This window comes from Azolla caroliniana, unplaced genomic scaffold (genome assembly GCF_043228905.1).
Source record: "Azolla caroliniana isolate FFs.n. ecotype wild unplaced genomic scaffold, voAzoCaro1.0.p SCAF_4, whole genome shotgun sequence".
Classification (NCBI taxonomy): domain Eukaryota; kingdom Viridiplantae; phylum Streptophyta; class Polypodiopsida; order Salviniales; family Salviniaceae; genus Azolla; species Azolla caroliniana.
Genome location: NW_028230439.1, coordinates 20,295,853 through 20,310,044, shown reverse-complemented (window position 1 = coordinate 20,310,044; position 14,192 = coordinate 20,295,853).

Below are 14,192 nucleotides of genomic sequence, written 5' to 3'. Positions count from 1 at the left end.
CACAAGAACACCCCTTGTTTAAGCTGAAACTGATTTTCAAAGTTCAATAAATCTTATCATCCATCATACGATAGATTTAGTGATTTGCTAAGAATTTCCATGGCCTACTACTCAAGAAGGAGGAAGGAATTGCCAACAAATGTTATGACATGATAATACAACTAGGTAGACGTGTTACCTTGCTTCAATTGTCAATAAAAAAATGAAAATGGTAGCACACAATGTGATAATTGCTAAGATAGTATCATATTGTTGCATCTCGAAAGCTTGGCACATCTCCTTCCCCATTGACAACATCATAACTTAATTTGACACCTTGTTTGGCTATGAAGCGTGCTATATGTGGATCCATATTAGGTAAAGAGTCATAAAAAAACAAACTCCAATGGACACTCTTGAATTTCATAGTGTTGCCATCTTATGTTCCTCTACAAGTCCAAGAAAAGTTTTATAGGAATAATTTCCAAACGTTAACCAAGTTTATGCTAAGGGTACACCATTTTCTATCATTGTTAAATTTCCCAGATACATATTTCTTGTAAGTGATTAGTTAGAACTTTTGAATGTGGCGAACCTCTCCAAACTCTTTACGTCAAGTTAGCAACGTAGAAAAGTGGGCTACATAAACTATAATGGTGGTAACAAGCTTCAACAAGCTCAAGGACATATCAATCCCTTGCCACTCGAATAAATCATGAAGTGAACTCAAGTGAACCATTAGATGACCCAATATTATCATATAATAAATCATGAATATTCATGCCTTCTTGAAACTAATCATGGAGAATCTGATTAGAAAACTAACTCACCAAAAGTAAGATATTAAAAATGCATTAGCATATCAACAACAATATTTGACCAAGGGACAATTCATTGGACTAACAAAGGTGACTATGTACCTTTCCTTGCCAACATGCACATCTTTAAATAAAGGAAAGTTAATCCATTAGAAGGTCTAAGTATCCATGAATTAGCTTGTGATAAAAACCTTACACCTCATTAAAAATGTTTGGAGCACCAAAATTCCCAAGATTATGTTTGACAATATTGTTTAAACCAATCAATAAGATAAATATTGATTGCATTATTCATAAGCATACATGTAATGACAAGGATGTGATATTCTAGGGCTTCAACCTTTGTCTACCTTTTTGTAGAAGCTAGCCAACTCTTTTCTTGCCTGTTGCATTAAAACCAAGTGGATATCCAAGATGTCTTACTATCTCGTCAAGGCTAATTTTATGGTCGGGCAATACTTGTGCATGCCAATCCTAAGAACATAATGGTAAGAGTTTCAACTTAGTGAAGTTGATGTGCAACCCAACAACAAGACCATACAAATGAAGAGTAACATCACTCCTAACATTGTTTGGAGATAATTTTGCGCCATTAAATATGAATCATCTACATAAACTTGAGCCATAAAATTCCCCTCATTAAGTTGTTGTAACCCACACAATTTTCCATATACCATATTTAAATAGAAGTGGATGAGTGGCGGTACGTAGAGTAATGTACTAATGGAACATGCTCAACTTACTAAATCATAAATATCCACGAAATGTATTTTCTATCCAAAATTCTATTTTCTACTCTATTCTCATACATCCAATAAATGGCTTGACCTAAAGCTAAATCCCATAGTGTGAGCTCAAAACACAATTGCTACATTTAAACATAGAGAAAGATTTTATTATCTTAGATAATGTGGGAAAAATAATAAAGGTTTGGATGTTAAAAATTGTTGATGATAATGAATATATAAGAATTTATTCATGACTCTTCATATATTATATTGCACATAAAACTTTTATGCATGTGCTCGGTATTCCATCATTTTACCATTTAATTTCGACTCTATTGCAAGAATATCACAATCATACATCTAACTCACATGTTTCTAATTATTGGAGTAAATAATGTATTCTATTCGAGCAATCTAGAAAAGATAGAGTGGTCTTTGGAAAAAAAGAAAGATAGAGGGATGGTAGATTAAATAAAGAAGAAGTTTACACTCCACGTGGACCTCACGTTTAATACAAAGACACATTGATAAAGATCGAGATGATCACTTTAGTCCTATGGGAGCATCTGACTGATCGGGCCGAGTGTTGACAGTCGAAGAAACGACCAACTAGTCGGGCCGACCAAATGGTCGAATATAAGGTCGACTAGTCGACCAGTTAGCTCATTAACTATTATTGGTATAATAGGAATGACAGTAACAGTGGCTACATTTGTAAATAACTCATACAGTGTATAAGTATAAATACACTTAGGGCAAACATAGAGTTGAATATAGATAGAATAGAATAGTTGTGAGCATCTGTTGAAGCGTGTGCGACAGAGAGCGAGAGGGAACGACGCCATAGTTGTGTGAGCTTAGGCGTCAAGAGCCATGTGAGGCTATTATAGTATTTTGAGAGAGTGTGTTATAATCTCGTCGTCTTGTATATCCATTGTATAGTGAAGATCTGTTCTCCCATGGTTTTTTTCCCTGTTTAGGATTCCACGTAAATTGTGTACTCTGGGTATTTTGTTGTTAGTTTTTCCCCTTGTTTTGGGTCTTTCTCATGAATAGACAAGAGTGGATCTCTACAATTGGAGGCCTAGTTTTCGATGGAGTTTTATGGAACACACCAAGTTGGCTATTTCCACAAAATGGGAAGACAAATTTGCTCGATCTGTTCTTCAGTCATGGAAAGATGTTTCTCTTGATTTAGTTAAGAGATTGCCAAAAACAAAAGTTGAATTCTGTAGACAACCCCTAATTTGGTATTCATATTTTACTAACCATGGGGGACATATGTTAGGAAGGCGTACTAGATGTACATGGGCAGAATTAGATTGTAGACCAACATAGTCTATAGGTGAGTGGACATCATTCCTGTCTACACCTATAGACCAACGAACAATAATGCTTAATAACATAAGAGGGGGAAAGACAATGTATTTCGAGATACAAACTACCCTTTCTATTAATTGGATCTTCTACACAGAAGTGGATGGGTTTATTTACTCCATTGGATGTTTTGATTGGAGTAAAAACCTATATTGGGGAAGAAGTTTGGATGACCTTTGAGGCACAGGATGATGGTAGGTTAACTTTCACACATAAGGAAACAAATTTGATTGGATTTTTTGTTTGCATAAAGAAGTGAGGGTGATTACAAATGATGGATCAAATTGGGTCTTAGATCCGGATCCAACAAAAGTGAATTCCTTTTGGAGGATTTGGATTATGGAAAGGATACCAATATCTATATTAACTTGGGATCCTAGAGAACTGTATTGGAATGTGGGTTCAAGATTAGATAAAACATGTGCCTTTTTTTCAATATTTTGTGAAGATTGGTAGGAAAATATTAGGTGCTAGATCATAGAAAGAACCAACTGCAAATGTCTTATGGAGACAAAATGAGCTTTCTCCACAACATCTCAAACAATTTTTGAAATGGTTGTGGGGTATAAAGATGAGTAGGAAATTTGTTTGTTTTCATTGGTTGTTGGTTCATTAGGCGAACAAGGGATGTAGACAATATGTGCCCTTTCTGTATGGATCTAGTAGAGACTGCTAAGCATTGTTTTGTGGAGTTGTGGTTTTGTGGTGGAAATATGGAAACGAATCATAACATTGTTAATACTAGTATATTCTCGAGCAGTGTATACATGGGCAGCGATATTATGGGTGGTGGTACAAGATAAACCAATGGTATATGAACAAGAGAAGGTTGTTGATGTTATTGTTATGAGCCATGGTTTGATGCAAAAAACATTGATATCTTTGAATCCACAATTAGAGACAGATAAACCTCAAATATGGCAATTGGTAAGTAGTATCACAATTTGGTATATTTGGAAGGCTCGATGTTTGAAGGTATTTCAAAATGTGACCAAACGACTAACCCAAATAATTTTTGGGATTTGGACAGAGATTGTGCACAATCACAAAGGGTTCTTTGGATAATATGACAAGTAATATGCAACAAGCGGAGCTCAAGCGATTGGAGTTTCATGCCATCTGGTACAGAGGCATATTTTATAGATGAATTTCTAATAAGGTGGAGTGGTTCTACTCTACACTAAAGTATTTATTTAAGTTGGCAGTTGGACATTAGAAAAAAGGGGCTAATTACTGAAAGGTACATCTTGTATGTATAGCCTTAGGGCGTTTTCTTAATACTAATGTAGTATCTTTGATCCTACTTAATTCTCTCTCTCCCTATCTCTTAGATAGCATGACACAACCGCAAAAACTATGCTTTACTTACTATTCTCCGATCTTCTCTCTATTTTACATGTTTATTTTGCTCACTTTTGTTGAGGTGGGTGATGAGGCAAGGGAGTGGCTCTATCACCCACCCTCAATTGTACTTCATTGGAGTTTTATTTTGCCCTTGACTATTAATCTCCTATCGTAAAGCATATGAATAAAAAGAGAGTAATAAGGTTAAGGATGTATTCAAATACCAGAAAGAGTTATTGTCTTTGGTGACATGAATGCTAGGGATCGGCAATGGCTTGGCTCAAGCCTAAACCGGTTTTTAACGGTTTAGTGGCTTAACGGCTCGGTTTAGGCTTGAGCCTACCTAAACATTGAGCTCAGAGCCTTGCCAAACCGGCTTAAACCGTTTAAATGGTCTAAGCCAGTTAAGCCGTTTAATAATTAGGGTTTAGAAAGTTAGAAATTAGAGGGTGGGGGTGGAGGTAGGGGTGCATGTCAATTTTGGAGAAGGATGGGGACGGGGCATACCAAGGGGGTGGGAGTTACGAGGAGGAGAAGAAGAGTAGAAGTGGTAGTGGTGTTTTTTGGGTTTCTTCACACCTCTAAAGCTTTTTCGTCCCAAACCAGCTCACAACCGGTTCCTAAACCGCTTCACAAATCGGTTCCTAAACTGGTTTAGGCCAAACTGGTTTAGGGATTGGTTTGGTTTGGTTCATGTTTGAGAACCCCAAAACGCTTTAGCCTTAACTGATTTGGCTTGGATAAGGCCAAACCGGTTAAGCCTAAATCGAATCGTTGCGTATTCCTAATGAATGCTCATACAGTAAGTTTGCAAGTTGATTCGTAACAATATTTCGTGCCACATATTTTTATGATGCAAGGGGAATGTTTCAAAAGTAATGCTACTCTTTTGTGGATAAGAAAAACTGGATTAATATAGGAAGTTACTTCTCCAAATGCGCAATAGTGCTTGAATGCTTATTGCAAGTGGTGTATCCAACACTAATGTTTTTTACATGTAGAAAACATGATGGAAAGAATGTGATTGACTATATGCTACTTCTTGAAGGTATCTTGAATCACATAGGCAAGTTCTTGTTGGTAACAAGACATCTAAATTCAATCATAGGAATTTATGCATTAACCTCAAATGTATGAAAATTATTGAGTATGAGAAGGTCATTGAATATATATCAAACAACCAGTATCTGAATATAGACCATAAATGAAATCTCATGTATTCCAAAATGGTTGAGAATATGTTACAAATGACAACGTCATGGAAGAACACAAGGTACCAAGTGAGTATATCTTGCAATTAGGAATTGGCAATGGTTTGGTTTCGGCCTAACCGGTTTGGCCTTGTCCGAGCCAAACTGGCTAAGCCTTATTGGTTTGAGATTTTTCAAGCTTGAACCAAACTTGTTAAGCTTCACCACGTTCGCCAAACCAGTTTATGAACCGATTTAGGAACTAGTTTGACTCTAAACGGTTTGATTTGCTTGAATCTTGCCAAACCAAGCTCAATCCAATTATAGAGGGCCAAGTCTAAACTGAACCTCGAACCGCCGAACCGTTTTAAATAGTTTAATGGCTTGGTTCAAGTTTACTTCTAATTGCGATTTCTGAAATATATAAGATGGTTTTTCTCCCATAATTTGAATATATTTCATGAAAAATAGAAGTGTTGTGTTTCAAAAAAATCTCAAGTTCAAGTGTATTGCCAAGAGTTAACATGATAGAAAAATAAAGGCTTTAAGAAGTGGTGATGACTCTGATAGTGATTGTATATCATATGAATTTCGAAAGTATCGAAAAAGGAATGGAATAGTGAGATTCGTGGCACTAGGTATTCACATGAGATTAATGGAATAGTTTAATGAAAAAACAACACATCTTAGAGTGTTTGAAATCAATATTAAAAAGATGTTTGGGGCAAACACATGTCATTATTCAATAACATTGATTGATATAATGCCAATAATGATCATTAAAAACAATAATTCATAAATGTTATTTTTGGAGAAAAGCTTCATGCTACTTTCTTGAAGGTATCTTGAATCACATAGAAAAGTTCTTGTTTCTTGGCAAGACATCGAATTCCAATCTAGGACTTTATGAATTAACCTTAAATGTATGAAAATAATCGAGTATGAGAAGGTCATTGAATATATATCAAACAACCATAACTAAATATAAACCATAAATGAACACTCATGTATTCCAAGATGGTTGATGATCTGTTACAAATGACAAAGTTGCATGGTGCAACATGGAAGAACTTGAGGTACCAAGTGAATATATCTTGTGATTAGGAATCAACAACAATTCAGTTTTGGCTTAACTGGTTTGGCCTTGTCCAAACCAAACTAGTTAAGCCTAAATCAGTTTGAGATTTTCAAGCTTGAACCGAATCCTAAACTCGTGAACCTTAATCAATTTCATTAAACCAATTTATTAATTGGTTTTGACAAACCATTTAAAGCCTTAACCGGTTTAAGAATTGGTTTGGCAGTTCGGCTTGAGTCTTGCCAAACCCAGCTCAAGCCTAAACCAAACAGAACTGCCAAACTGTTTAAAAACAGTTTAATGGCTCAGTTCAGGCTTGAACCGAGCTATTGTTGACTCCTGCTTGCCATTTCTAGAATATATGAGATGGGTTTTCTTCCATAATTTGAATATATTTCATGAAAAAAAGAAGTGTTGTGTTTTAAAAAAAATCTCAAGTTCAAGTCTCTAGCGAAGAGTTAATATGATAGAAAAATAAAGGCTTTAAGAAGTGGTGATGACTGTGATAGTGATTGTGACACTAGGTATTTCCCAGAGAATAGTGGAATAGTTGAACAAAAGAAAAACATCTTAGAGTGTTTGAAATCAATATTAAAAAGATGTTTGGGGCTAATGCATGCCATTCTGCAATAACATTGATTGATATAACGCCAATAATGATAATTAAAAACAATAACCCATAAGTGTTATTCTTTGGACAAAGCTTAGGGTCTATAATTAAAAAGTGTTTGGATATGCATCATCAAGTTTGGAATTCACTTGATGAAAAAACATGAAAATGTATTTCCTTGGGGATTGATAATGTAAGAAAACTATATCGATGTTATGACCCAGAAGACAAGAGATTATGTTTCTTGTGATTTCAATTTTCATGAAAATATAAGTTTTCAATTTTTAGAGTGTAAGGTACATGTCTGCCAACCACGAGAAGACCTTGTTTAAAAGAAAGGAGAAAAATAATCATGGAAAGATGAAGGACAAAATTTAGATATCAATCATGGAGTTGTGTTTTAACCATGTAAGAAAACATTGGGATATTTTAACTTATCATTCATTATTTGGAGAACATCCATTGCTTGTGTCGAAAACTTTACATTGCATTTAAACCAAGTCCATGTGTAAAAAATAATGACAAGAAGGCATGTGAGAAAAAATAAACGCATTAATGAAAAGTAAAATGTGACGAAGGTAGCTACTTCCCTTTATATACCTCGACACCTTAGGGCCCTTGACCACTACATGTTCCCCACTATGTCATAGATTCTTATGGGTTTGTCCCAAGTCTTAAGATAATTGGTCTCCCACTTATCCAACCCTTAAACCATTAAAATTAACCCTAGAATTTTCCCATGATGCTACAACTTTAACAAAGGATATAGTCATAATAGAATATCTTTAGAAGTTATAACAATTCAAGGGGAAGAGTGAGAATTAGAAAGTGTTACAAATGCATATTCTATACCATATATGAGAGGGTGCATGTGAGATTTAATCATAAATAGTCTCGTTAGTTTTACGCTAAGGAAATATTAATTGTTAACATAATTCTATGGATAATAATTAACATAGCTACATGAAAGTAATGTATAAATACATGCATAATCTAAAATTAACACTACATACGTGAGCCCAAATTTACGTCAACCTACCTACAACTAATAAAAGAGGCCCTTCTACGAGGCTTCAATGGAGAGCATTGAATAACTTCACCAAAATATTTTGTCGCTATGACCTCGTTCTTGATAATTGTGGAGACATCAATCATCATCTTAGAATAGCAACTTTGGGCTAAGAGTTTGAAGGGGGTCCATCATTGGCTTGTATTAGCTCGATATAGGGCACATCTAGATTTGGGATAGGGAAATAAGAGTCACCGGAGAGCCAAACTAATCTTGCATGGATTATTTAGGCAAGGATTACCAATGCTCTCCCCCGGAGTTAATAAAGAGTCAGCGGAGTTAATAAATATAGAAAGGGTATTGTATCTAGGATGAAAGGGTTCAAGTACATATGTCAATAATTATTAACATGTTGCTTTCTAGCATGCATGATATGTGTAAAGGTAAAATACGTTACAAAGAATATTAGCCCATCTAATAGGAAGGGCAATATTGATCATTTCCCATGGTTGGTTGTCCATAAAGGAAACATGAAGTTCATCAACCCATGATTTGAACCTAGGATTAAGAGCCTCACAAGTCTACTAGGTTAATAAGTAAAAATATACGTTTGTTGTAAAGTTCTCAAGGATGTGAGAGGGGGATCTTTGAAAGGCGATGCTTTTGAAAACACAAAAGAATGTTACTCGTTGTATTTTGGGGGGTGTGATATCCATCCTTAAGTAATAATAGTAGTAGTAAAAAATGTATTCTGGCGATGTCAAGATTGATGACGAGATGGTTATAGTGTTCTAACCACGATCTAAAACTGTTGCAAAAGAGAAAAAAGGTTTACGAAAAAGTGGCACAATGACGAAATGGCACGTACATGAGCCATTCATTTTCTTTTTAACAATCGTAATTTCCTTTCATTTTTTCTTTTGCGTATAAAACGTGCACTTTATTTTTATCGCATTCATGCCATTTGTTTTCACATTTTACGTATAAAACGTGCACCTTTTTTTATTGCATTCTTATAGGAGAAATGCGGGTACCCTTCATTTAGGAATAAAGATGACAAATACAAAGCTATAAAAAAGTGAAGCACCGTACTAGAAGAAACATGGACACGTTGGATATCTGTTGATTCAATGCTCCTTCTTACTCATCATTGAAAACACCTTCCCGATTAAACTTCTTCTTCTTTCTGCCCTATTGAAAGATATTCGCATCAAGTATTGCAATTTCGATGGAAGCTTTTTTTATCTACCCCTATGGGATCTTGTCTTGAAAACCCACCACTCTTTTTCACATGCAATTGTACTTTGGAAAGGGCTCACCAAGAAGACTTGCCCAAGCCCCCCCCCTATTCCTTGTGGGAAACCATTATCCTCTCTCTCTCTCTCTCTCTCTCTCTCTCTCTCGCACCATATAATTTAGCTCCATTACTGCACCATATAATTTAGCGATTATATGGAGACCTTAAATCTTCGTGCACATGAACAGGCTGGCTTTAGATGAGCCTTCTCCACTATTGATTATATCTTCACACTTAGATGCTTAATTGACCAGACTAAGGCTCGCAAGAAGAAACTATATTGTTGTTTTGTGGACTTCCGCAAAGCCTTTAACACGGTCCCTAGAGAGCGGTTGTTTGATAGGCTTAAGAGCTTGAGGATACCAGATGACATGGTTTGGGCCATCTACGCACTATATGAACAAGTGTCTGGGTGTGTTCGATGCCCAGGTGGCATATCCGATAGTTTCACTAGCACTATTGGTGTAAAACAAGGTTGCCCCTTATCTTCGACTCTTTTTGGGATCTACATTGATGAGATCACCGATTTTATTGCTCGTAAGGGAGGCAATGGAGTAGTCCTTGGGGATAAGTAGGTGTGTGTCTTGCTCTATGCAAACGACATAGTTTTGCTCTCTGAATCCGAACACGACCTACAAAGGCACCTTAATGGCTTAGATGACTTTTGCACACAACGAGGATTGGTAGTGAATCTAGGGAAAACTAAAGTCCTTATCTTCCACACGTTGGCCCAAGTTAGAGCTAAGTGTCACCTAACTATCTCCCATAGCCCAGTTGAGGTGGTTGGATCATATGTTTATCTCGGAGTCACTTTCAGTGCCCGCTCAGGCAAATTTTCGATGACACAAGAAGCGAAGGATAGACTTACAAGAGGACATGCATCCCTCTCACTCCTCGAGAGACAATGCCACCGAGCATACTTCCAAGAGCCACGAACTAAAGGGTGGCTCTTTGACTCATTAATGACTCCCTCTCTCATGTATGCATCAACTGTTTAGGCTCTAGGACTACCATCTTTCATGTGGACGCAATTAGAGAGACCATTGGTGATGATTTTATCATACCAACTCCGAAGCAAATCGTCGGTCCCACATGACATTATTAGGGTTGAGTTCACTCTACGCCCTATGTTAGTAGAAGCACTTTTTCAACTTGTAGTCTTTATCCACATGATACATAACCAACCACTTGATAGAATATCCCATCAAGCCTTTAAGGCTTCTCGAGCACTGTATGAGTCCGGCTATACTAGTTCATGGTATGGCATGATGGTGAGTTGGCTTCTTGCCAACGGTCTAGACATTAATAACCTCCCCCCCCTTAAGTACGACCACACGACTAATAACACTTTAATCTTTCATGAGGACCGTAATAAAGTAATACGCCAAGAAATATGGCAAATTTATACTCGGTATAAATGGATCACCCCACTAGAGCCACTCCCATCTAAAATGTCGTACTATAAAGAACACTTTATGCACTTCTCTAAGTTAGGTTTTATTACGCGACCAAGATATCTAGTTGTATTCTTACCACATGCACTAAGGGGTGCCATTGGTCAACTTAGAATATCATCTCACCAACTTGAGATTGAGAATGGACGTACTAATGGAGTCCCCAGGGAGGAAAGGATATGTAGGTTATACCACATAGAGATAGAGGATGGGTACCATTTTACATGCAAATGCCCCACCTATGCCGAGATAAGGGAAAAATACCAAGACATACTTGGTTCCTCTCCCACCCTCCCTAAACTATTAGATACAATAGATATAAAGAAATTAGGTAGATACATCTTAGAATTGAAACAACATAGAGAGAATAAGTTACAAAACGTTGATAATAATGTTGTTAATGTTTACCAACATGTAACAAATGAAGTTTTTCAGGAACAAGGGGAGACAATGAATGTCGACACACCTACACCACTCGAGCTTTTCCTTGATGAAGCAGAAAATCAAAGAAGAACCAAATGCCCTTGGATGCCGGGTTTCAAAGCAACTCGATGAGATGTAGAAGCAATAAAGAAAATAAGGGAACGTGAACTACACCGCTTAGAAGCCATGGCTAGGGCACTCTATACACCGGAACCATGGGTCACACCCACACCAAAAACTTTTGACCTTCCACTTCTTTTTGAGAGACTTGGGTGGAAATGAGATTAGGCTTAGTGCAAAGTTTTGTACACTACTAGAACTCTCTTAGCTTAAGCTATTTTCTTTTATTTTAGTTTTGATGATTGGATAAACACTCATTTTTGTTGTGAACTAATTGTCTCATGGGCCAAATTTGGCCTTAGAAGACGTTAATATATCTTTCTTTCTTTCTTTCTTTCTCTCTCTCTCTCTACACCCTCCTCCTCCTTGAGATAGGATCGCTTCCCATTGAGATCATGGCCATGGAAAGGGTTGTTGAATACATGCTTAAGGTTCAAAAAAGCCTCTCACATCGACTTCCTAGAATTGCATGGGAAGCAAGCAAAAAGATCCAAAAGATGCATAAAAGCAAAATTTTGTGTTCCGGTTGGATGCAAGATTTAGAAATTTGGTTTGGTAGATGGGATGCAAGACACTTGCTTCATGATGCGTCACTAGATTCCTCTGTAAATGAGGCCTTTTTGCAACGCCAATGTATCATGACATGAGACAAATGTGGTGGGTCACGCTTCACACATTATACTATAAATGTTGCACCTAACTACAAAACCATATTCTTCGCGGAATGGGGAAGCCGTACACATCAATACATGTTAGAGCCCATCCTGATATCTGCCTTTTGAACCATTGCTTCCATGTGACTTAGCTTGCACACATTGAGATGTGAGACGGGGCGTTGGGGCACGAGTGATGAGAGTGGCCGACTATGCACACTTTTCCCTAAACAAGTTTGAGAGTCTGAGTATCACACTTTGATACAATGCTTTGCCTTTGATCGATCATATTCGACCATGCTTTCCACATCTCTTCGATCGAGCCCAATCCTTGCACGAATTTCTCTCACAACCACGATGTGCACTCTCGATTGCAACATTCATTGGTAAAGTTCTTGAACATCGAGAGTCGTGACTCACCTTCACATGTATCACGTGAAATGTAATATTTTTGGTCTCATAGGTCATATTTGACCTCCGAAGACGATAATATAATCTCTCTCTCTCTCTCTCTCTCTATTTATTCAGGGAAAATATTGTTCCAAATGACGCATAAAAGAAAATTTTTGTGTTCCGGTTGGATGTAAGATATGAAAAAGTGGTTTGGTAGATGGGATGCATCACATTTGGTTCATGACGCATCACTAGATTCCTCTGTAAAGTAGGCCTTTTTGGCGACGCCAATGTATCATGACATAGGACAAATGTGGAGGCTCACGCTTCACACATTATACCACACATGTTACACCTAACTACAAAACCATATTCTTTGCAAAACGATACATGTTAGAGCACATCCCGTTGTTTGCCATTCGAACCATTGCTTCCACGTGACTTAGCTCACATGCATTGTGATGTGAGATGGGGCGTTGGGGCACAAGGGATGAGAGTGGTCAACTATGCACACTTTGCCCCCAAACAAGTTCAAGAGTCTAAGTATCACACTTTAATGCTTTGCCTTTGATTATATTCAATCCACACATATCTAATCAAGCATTATCCTTGCATGAATTTCTCTCACAACCACAATGTGCTCTCGCGATCGCAACATTCATTGGTAAAGTTCTTGAGCATCGAGAGTCACTATTCACTTTCAAATGTATCACATAAAATGTAATATTTTTGGTCTCATGGGTCACATTTGACCTCCGAAGACGATAATAGGACCTATCTATCTTTCTCTTCACCATTTGTAAGGAGAAACAAAACTTCTCTCCACGTCTCTTAATAAAAAACAACAAACCTTTGTGTGAGCACAAGGTGCGTAATGAATGGGATTTGCAGATGAGACAAATGATGTGAGCTTAGGCGGTTGTATTTTCTGTTTGCTCAGTTTGTTTGCTTGTTGTTCATTTAGAAAAGGAGCTACTTTCCCATTAATTAGGAGAGATTTTTACAAGGAAGACTATACAAGGTGCCCCTAGGGCCGAATTCAAGAATATGAGGTGGTAAGGTAGGGTACGCAAGCATTGAAAATGATCGACGATGACGGGTGAAGACACACACACACACAGAGAGAAAAGCCTTAGTTCAGATGAGTGAGTGAGTGAGTGAGTGAGAGAGTGCCTAATCCTCCTCGTAATGAAATGAACCCATGGAAGCGCTTGTCACCATCACTTCTTATCACAGACATACAACTACATATATACATATAGTAAGTTCATACATACATACATACATACATATATTTTGTATCAGTATGTATGTATGTACATAGTTAGTAGTCGGTTGGGTTTTGGTTGTTATGTACATAATTGTAGGCGATCTATCTATGTATATGTATTATCTATCATGATTCATTTAGCATGCGATGATGCCATGGCATCCCTTGAGTGTCATGATTCATTTAGCATGCCATGGCCCATGCTATGCCATGCCATCCCTTGAGTTTGACTACAAGTGTCAAGCAGACAGGGACAGGTAGCAGACAGAGACAGCGAGAGAGAGAGAGAGAGAGAGAGAGAGAGAGAGAGAGAGAGAGAGGAGGAGCATGGTGGAATGGTGGCGCTGGTCATGGTGCTTCCCATACCTGTGGTGGTGGAGCATGAGCATGGAGATGGACGAAGCTACCACAACCGCCACAACACCACCACCATTACACAAGCAAGCAGC